Source organism: Ixodes scapularis, unplaced genomic scaffold, assembly GCF_016920785.2.
Source record: "Ixodes scapularis isolate PalLabHiFi unplaced genomic scaffold, ASM1692078v2 ptg001477l_1__unscaffolded, whole genome shotgun sequence".
In the NCBI taxonomy this organism is placed as follows: Eukaryota; Metazoa; Arthropoda; class Arachnida; order Ixodida; family Ixodidae; genus Ixodes; species Ixodes scapularis.
In genome coordinates, this window is record NW_024610154.1 from 325,574 (window position 1) to 333,366 (window position 7,793).

The following is a 7,793-nucleotide window of genomic DNA, read 5'->3' on the forward strand; positions in this document are numbered from 1 at the left end:
ATGCGCCAGTATTTTCTTTTTTTCTTACAGAACGGGAAAGCTGTAATCAGAACAATTACTGTGGTGAAAAGTGATAATGAATGCAAAATTTGTCGTCAGCTTAAATGAGAATAAGGTGCATAACAGGGGTGCTGTTGTGCTTGCAGCAATAGATCTTTTCCACATACCGACGGCACTAGGCGGTGGCTGCACGAACTAAAAATCAAGGAAGTGAAGTACCTGCGCTACCAATCTATAATGGGAGCCACGCTACCAGTTTCTTTGTTCTCTGAGTTGCGGCGCATGCCCATCGCAACTTTAAAGGGCATCCCTGGCGTCCACCCAAGTGTTGCGTTTATCTTTCTGTCCACTTTCTTTTTCTGTGTAACACAATTATAAATATGCTGCAATTACGTGTTCTACTCGCTGATCCACAGCCTCCTTCTGAATTTTCTCAATTTTTCGTGCCGTCTTTTGCTGCTTGGCATCGGGCGCTCGCACGTGCGCAGAATGCTTCTCGGAAAAGGTCCATTATGTCGCACCAGGCACATATTTATTTTGGGGAGAAGAAATCCTACTTTCTCATACCAACAAAAAAGCTAAAAGCTCTAACATTGTAAACCCTGATGTTTGGGGAGGATGGGATGAAAAACAAATGCAGAGCTCCTCCCGAGTGTTGTGATATAAAACACTACAACAATTGAAGAAATAGTACTTTTTCGCATTTATAGGTACCCTCAGAAAAAGCTTCCAACCTGAAAAAGTGATATGCTTGAGTGAACTGGGTAGATCAGTTGTATAATTATGGTAGTTAATATTTAAAACGAACTGGGTTTTATTTACTGTGAAATGCGAGCATCCACCCATTCCACAATAAGTGTCTCGCAATTTTGTAACATTTCGAAAATATGCAAAGGCAAGTCCTTTGCATATTGAGGACCTCAGAAGCACCCATCCCCCAATTTTTCGTGATTATCCTCGAATTTTGAGTGGGTGCTTGCTTGAGACTGCGGTAGACATTGCAAATATTTTTTTTTTCCTTTCGAAAGTTGAGGATCATTCCAGCAAGTTTATATGGATACATACAACCTTTTGTGCTTAATCATTTACTTCAAAATAAAGTGCAGTGTGGGACTGTTTCCAAAACTCCACTCTTGCGAAAAATATGTGACGACATAACAAACTGAACAATTACCAGGTTGTCTGTAAAGACCTTCTGAGGAATTGTTTTAATGTCATTTGTCTTGCCGAAACAGCAAGTTTTGATTTGCACATTTTTCCCAAAATGTCTGGATAAACTTTAAAAGCACGTTAGCCCAACAGCATTACTAAATTGAAAGAAGTATAAGTTTTACTTTTAATAAGAATGAAATGACTCGGGAAAGTTTTTAATTGTGCAGCGATTTGCATGTTGGTATTTTTATCGAAATGGCCTTTGTCCTCCTCACAAGAGCCGGGCGCCCAGTACATGAACCCAAGTATTCTGTACACTGGTGAGGACGTGCTCACATCTTCAGTGTATGCAGTCACAGTCGAAGGTTTGACCATTGATGCTACAAGCCTTACACAAGCAGTGTCGTTGTTGATGTGCCTGTTCTGGGCTTTGAACATCAAATACTCTGCTGAAATCAAAAATACACTCACCCTTCTTGAGCATGCCATCGGGGTTTCGCACACAAAAATGGGCACAGTTGCATTGCAAGTCTGGAGCTGCTTGTGATTCAAGACCTGCTTTCATTAACTTATAGTAAAGGCTGTTCATAGTATACCATGTGTGCAGTGCCTTATAAAGACTTGTTTTTCAGTTGAACATTGTTTTAAACCTAAATCACATTACTTGATGTTATTTGTTTTTAAACGAAAGCAGTCCGATTTAAATTTGTACTGTATATTTTGAAAATAAACACATTAAAAACGGTGGTGGTTTTTATTGGAACAGGCATCATCTCCTGTATTTTTTTTAGAAATTTAGAAAGTTTGCTTATGCATTTCTACAAGCATTGATTAAGAAGCATGCTTCACGTTCTCACTTATGTCACACTGAGAGGTATGGGATCACAATGAAAAAAGTTGCTCTCCTTATGTACAGCCTAACTGAAAGCCCGGAAATGCCATCTTGTCACCGGGACCCAGGTGCTGTTCCACTATTAATATTGTTTCGATGAAAAGGTGGTTTGTATAGGAATGAAGATTGTTGCAGAAGGCTGGACTTCTGCTGCGCGAGTTAGTTGTCCTCCACCTCGTCTTCTCCTAAGCAGTATCTTCATCTTGTAATATTACACCTTTTCAAGGAAGCGCGTCTCGTCATGGAGCTACGAGGTCGATGGCTCGATGTTAAGGTTTGAGATGGAGCACGTGAATGGCATCTTTTTGTGTGCGACGTCTGTCATATTGTGGGTTCAGGGCTTCAATGGCATACACTGAGAACATATCAGATAAGATTCTGTTCAAACGGTAGGTAAAGGTGGATGGGGGGGGGGGGGGGGGAGGCAGGCTTGCAGAATTTCAGACTAGACTTTGACAGGAAGGCACATCCACAGTCACTCGGGAGTTCTCGAGAAGTGCCATATTTCAATAGCTCATCAATGAAGCTGGGTTGGTCACGGCTGAAAGCTTGTGCAATGCTTGGAAGCACATTGTTGGGGTGGAAGAAGCGTTCCAACAAGGCAATGCCACTAGTGCTCACATCCAGCCCATCATCATCGGGCTGGATATAGATGACGCCTCTGAGAGTGACACGTCTGGTGTGGAGCCTCTGGGTAAAACGTGATGTCTTTCGACTAAGCTTTAAAGAGATACTGAACCGAATTTTCGAACTCGCAAAACAAGGCTGGACAGATAGGCGGGTCGATGCAAAACCCCAAAACATCACTCATACAGCGATATCTCTAACGGATCGCCATATTTTTAGAAAAGAAGTGCCTTACTGAACCCGGTTGACGAGGCCGACAAGACAAGGCACGTCACGATTCGATTCCCCATTCCCTCTCCTCCTCACTACGTCCCGTGTCGAGCTGGTGAACCGAAGCGAGGCCGCTCCCCCTCATTCTCAAATTCTCCCGCAGGGCGGTGGTGTCAGAGACCTCGCTTGGTCACGCCCTTCTTTTCCAAAAGTGCGGCCATTCCTTTTGAGATATCGATGTACAAGTAATGTTTTGGAGTTCGTAGAGTCCTGTTCAACGCTTCTAGAGCCTTATTTTGCAAAATTAAAAATTCGGTTCAGTATCCCTTTAAAGAGGCAAGCACATACCCTGTACGGCTTCAGTGTCTGGATCTTTGGACCCTACAGGCAACACCCCAGACCACAGAATGGTCCTTTTAAAGAGAGAAGATCAAGAACAACTCGTGGAAGCGCCGAAGAGAGCTCCGAACTCTGTTTTGAAGCATAAATAATTCTGAAAGCCATTCGCTTGACTGACAGGCACTTTGACAAGACGAGAGCATAACCTGTGGTAGCACGTTCCGCCCACCCTCCGAGCCTAAGCACCCTCTGGCTACGTGTCTGTGCCTCCTCAGGTTTGGCGTGCCGCATTTTGCAGTATGTGAAGGTATCCGACCTAAATTTGTCCCACGGAAACAAATGAAGTGCGGACAGCATCTTCTGGTGAGGAGGTGAAGGGAACATTAATGCAGATGACTGAATTTTATCAGGCCCGCAGAAAATGAGTTGCTGGCAGTCAGCTTCCGAGTGAGTAATTGCAGCCAGTCTTCGTCGTTTTTTCTTTCTTTTCCTAAGGTGATGCTACGGCTTGAATATATGTATTGCTTCAAATTTTGTTCAAACTTGGTGACACTCAGGTGAAAACAATTAGAAAGATTCAGCAGGCTTTCGGCGACAATGCCATGCACATTGCACAAATTAACAAGTGGTGCTACCGGATCAAAGATGGCCGCACGTCCGTGGAAAGCGACGCACGTTCCGGAAGGCCTTTAACTAGCCGAAATAACGAGGTGATTAACCAAGTGCGGACTCTTTTTGTGCAGGACCGTCGCAGCACCGTTAAAAAAACCTACAGCTGAGGTGGGAGTATGTTCCAGTTCAGTGCATTCAATTTCGAAGGAGGATTTGGGTCTACGTAGAGTGTCTGTGAAATTCATGCCGACGTTGCTCACTATAGAGCAAAAGGAACTCTGTCTGGACGTCTCGCAAGACATGTTGGACTCCATAAATGGTGACCCCAGCTTCCTGAACTCCGTCATCACTGGTGATGAGTCATGAGTTAACGCGTACGATCTGGAAACCAAGATGTAGTCATCACAATGGAGACATTCAACATCCCGGTGTGAAAACAAGCATGACAGGTGCATAGCAACATCAAAGTGATGTTGACCATTTTCTTTGACTCTCCTGGGGTAATGCATCCCGAGTATGCACTACAAGGTTAAAACATTACCAAAGAGTACTACCTCAACGTATCTTCTGCTAGTACTCTTCACAATGCCGTGCAGCACGAGACACCGGATCTGTGGGTAGCTGGAACACGACAGTGGCACCATGACTGCACCAGCTCGTTCTTTGCATCCAATTGAGTTTCTTGGCCAGACACAGCACGCATCAGGCTCTCTACTTTCCCGACGTCGCTCCTTGTGATTTCTGGCACTTCCCCAAGATAAAAATGCCGCTGAAAGGGACCCTATGTGGGTCACAAGAAGATATAATGCGGAATATGACGGCCCAGCTAAAGTCCATTTTCAAAATGGCGTTTAAAAAATACCTTAAACAATGGCAGGGCCGCTAGGGCAAGTGTCGGTCATCCCAAATGGATATGTGTGTCATCCCAAAAGGACTAGAATTTCAGTCCTTCCGGCGCGCGCTTCTTTTATCTATATAAAAGATTCCAAGTGTATTTTCAAAAATAAGGCGTTGGCAAACATACAAGTGCTATTTGTTTTATATTTTTGCTTTAGAAAAAGTACTGCTGCAGACGCCAGCAGGTGCGGCGCAGAGAACTATGATCTCGGCGTTCTTTGATGCTCATATAATTTAGCATACGTAGGTGAAGGCACGGGCCCGAAAGCGCAATTCTGCACTGTCCCCTTGGCGCGAGCGCGAGCGCATAGAACATACATTTGAAAGAAACGCGCTTGAGCAGAAACAATGGTAGTGAAAAGGAGAAAACAAACAATGCTTCGGGGGGACCGGTGGACGCGCTTCGCCAGAATCACTTCCGCGTGCTCAGTGTACTCAACGTTACTTTGCGTGTACTCAACCACCGCTGAAGTCATCCGGATATGTAAAAAGAGAAAAGAAAATGCGTCAGCATATTCAGAAAGTTTGAATTCCAGAAATTAGTTTCGATAATACAACTCATTAAACAGGCTTCTGTATACTTGAAGTGTAGGCTAGCGAGAAAACGAAACCGACGAAAACGTGACGTGTAGCGACTATTCAAATGTATTTATAACCTGCAGTTCACTTTTGCAGTGGATTACATTAGAGATAAGAGCGCTTTCCTAAGGGCGGTAGGGGAAAATATTATATACGGGTAAATCTTGCACAGTCTTTTTGTATTTATGCAAAATATGACAGTGGTCGCCAGCCTAATCGGTTACAAAAAATACAGCAGTATATAAGCTGGTGGTGACGACTCTCCGTGTGTATAGGAATGGAAAGTGTCAGTGTCTTGTGTTATACCTTGTGCTGTTTGTACACGCGTTCATATATACCATGCATATGTGACCTCTATGTCGCGAATGTGTGAAGTGTTGTGAAGTGTGGTGTGAAATAGGTGTATGTCTGGCGAGGCGCTCACAGTGACTGCTAGTTTTTCTTTTTTGTTAGTTTGAGCGTTGTCCGTTAGGTGGCGCTTGTCGCCGCCCAATTCAAAGAGTCGCGCGTTTTATGTTTATTTTTTAGGTGAAAAACATCCGTCAGGTGGCGCTTGTCGTCGCCCAATTCAAGGAGTCGTGCGTTTATATGTCTATTTAATTGGGTGAGAAACATGGAGGCATTTCATGGCTCCATGGAGCAGCCTGCGGAGGCTTGGGTTCGGCTCTCGGTCTCTCTCTCGTCCCAGTAGGATCAGTCCAACACCTGATCCGTCCCATAGCAAGTTGAACGGGTGTTCCGTGCGGTGTACAGCTCCTAGTGCGTGCACAGACGCGGTGAGGATTACCAGGGACTCAAAAGTGGATAACGAATGCGAACAGGTGAGCAGGAGCGTTGAACGATCGGAACCGACGCCGCTTGAATCGGTGATGCTTCGCATCGGCGCTGTCAACCGAAAACGCCGAATCACTTACGGCAAGCACAGCAAGCAGATGCTTTGTTCAATAAAGACATCATTCCATTTGTCGCTGTACGATTCCTTCTTTGAATGTTTTCTGGCCGCGAAGCAAATGCAGCCGGCTGCGCGAAAGCAGTCTCGGACAAACCCGCGAATCCCCCACTAAGTGCGGTGCCGGTGCTTCGAGGCGCGTTTTGGAGTGCTTTAGTGCGCACGGAAGACAGCGAACGGGCGCACGCACTTGAGAATCGTATTTTAGAAAAAAAGCAGTCTAGCTCGCTAGGCCTTACTCGTATCGCTCCCCTGTCGCTTGCCAGCCGCCATGTTTCTTTTGGGGGTGCTCACTTTGATTACCTGTTGATTGCGTGCCGTGTGACTGCCCTTGGGGTCGCTAGTATAACGAAGGGGGGGGTAGCGATATCTGTGACGGCTTCTTACTACCCCAAAGGTCGTACCCTACGACAATCCTTTTGTTGAGAGTGTGGTATTTCGCCTACATCGACGCCTCCAATGCTAACCTTCTTTTAGTTTGTTTTGTGCACCAGTTCGCCGCCATTAAGCGTTTAGTTCCCCAGTTATTTGCCGCCTCATCATTTGTCATTTGTGACAATATTATGAATGTTTTTTTTTAATAAACAACAGTTGCGATTGCGCCTTGTGTTTGTTCACCTCGTTTTCGTTCTTGTCTGCGTTTTTCAGCGCTATTACATTTTAAAGACTATAAATCAACTAGCCCACCTATCCACTTCGCTAATATTAAATAACACGTTCATAAAAATCATGCATCATTAGTTGCCACTATTGGGGAAAGCTGGTATGCAACTGGATAACTACTTTGGGGAAATTGGTTTGGGATTGGATTACAATATTGGAAAAGCCTGAATATAATAGGTTAACATTATTGCAGTCACATGGTATATCATTGAATACCAATATGTGAAATATTGGCATAACATTACATAACAATATTAGAAATCACGGCACAATATTGAATGCCAATAGCGAAAATCTCGGTGTATGATTCGATATCGAATCTCGGTGTATGATTCAATATCAGTATCGGAAATCGCGGCCTAGCATTGGACGCCGATATTAAAAATTCTGGATTATCATTGGAATCCAATATTGAAAATTATGGCGTAATATTGGTTATGAATATTGTTATATAATTAGATAAAATGCTATTTTGAAATAAAAATTGAACCCCGGATTGTCATTGGCCCAATATTGGAAATTTAATTGGTCCAACGTTGGAGTGGGTTGCGCTCCAATATTGGGTCCAAATTAAAATGCAAACAATCCAAAATTGTGCCAACGCTGGGCCAACACTCGTCCGCCGTCAGGAGACCCGTCAGTACCACGGGAGTGGCGATGATATAGTTCTATAGGTCACCAAGGTACTTTAAAGGAGTCATGAAACGCTTTTCCAACTTTTTCCTGTTTAGTGCCTCCTCAACTCATAAATCCCGCATTCTACTAAACAGTTCAAAAAGACGGAAAGGGGAGAGTCCCCTCTTGCTCGTAATCTCGTTTGTGTACCCAGGCACAGCCATTTCCCCCTAGAAGATTAGCCCGTCACTCAAAATT

General features: G+C 44.3%; 1 pseudogene; it reads left to right on the forward strand.

Moving 5' to 3' along the window:
- Positions 1 to 3,718: 3,718 nt before the first annotated feature.
- On the forward strand, positions 3,719 to 4,326 carry LOC121048021 (annotated as a pseudogene).
- The last annotated feature ends 3,467 nt before the right edge of the window (positions 4,327 to 7,793 follow it).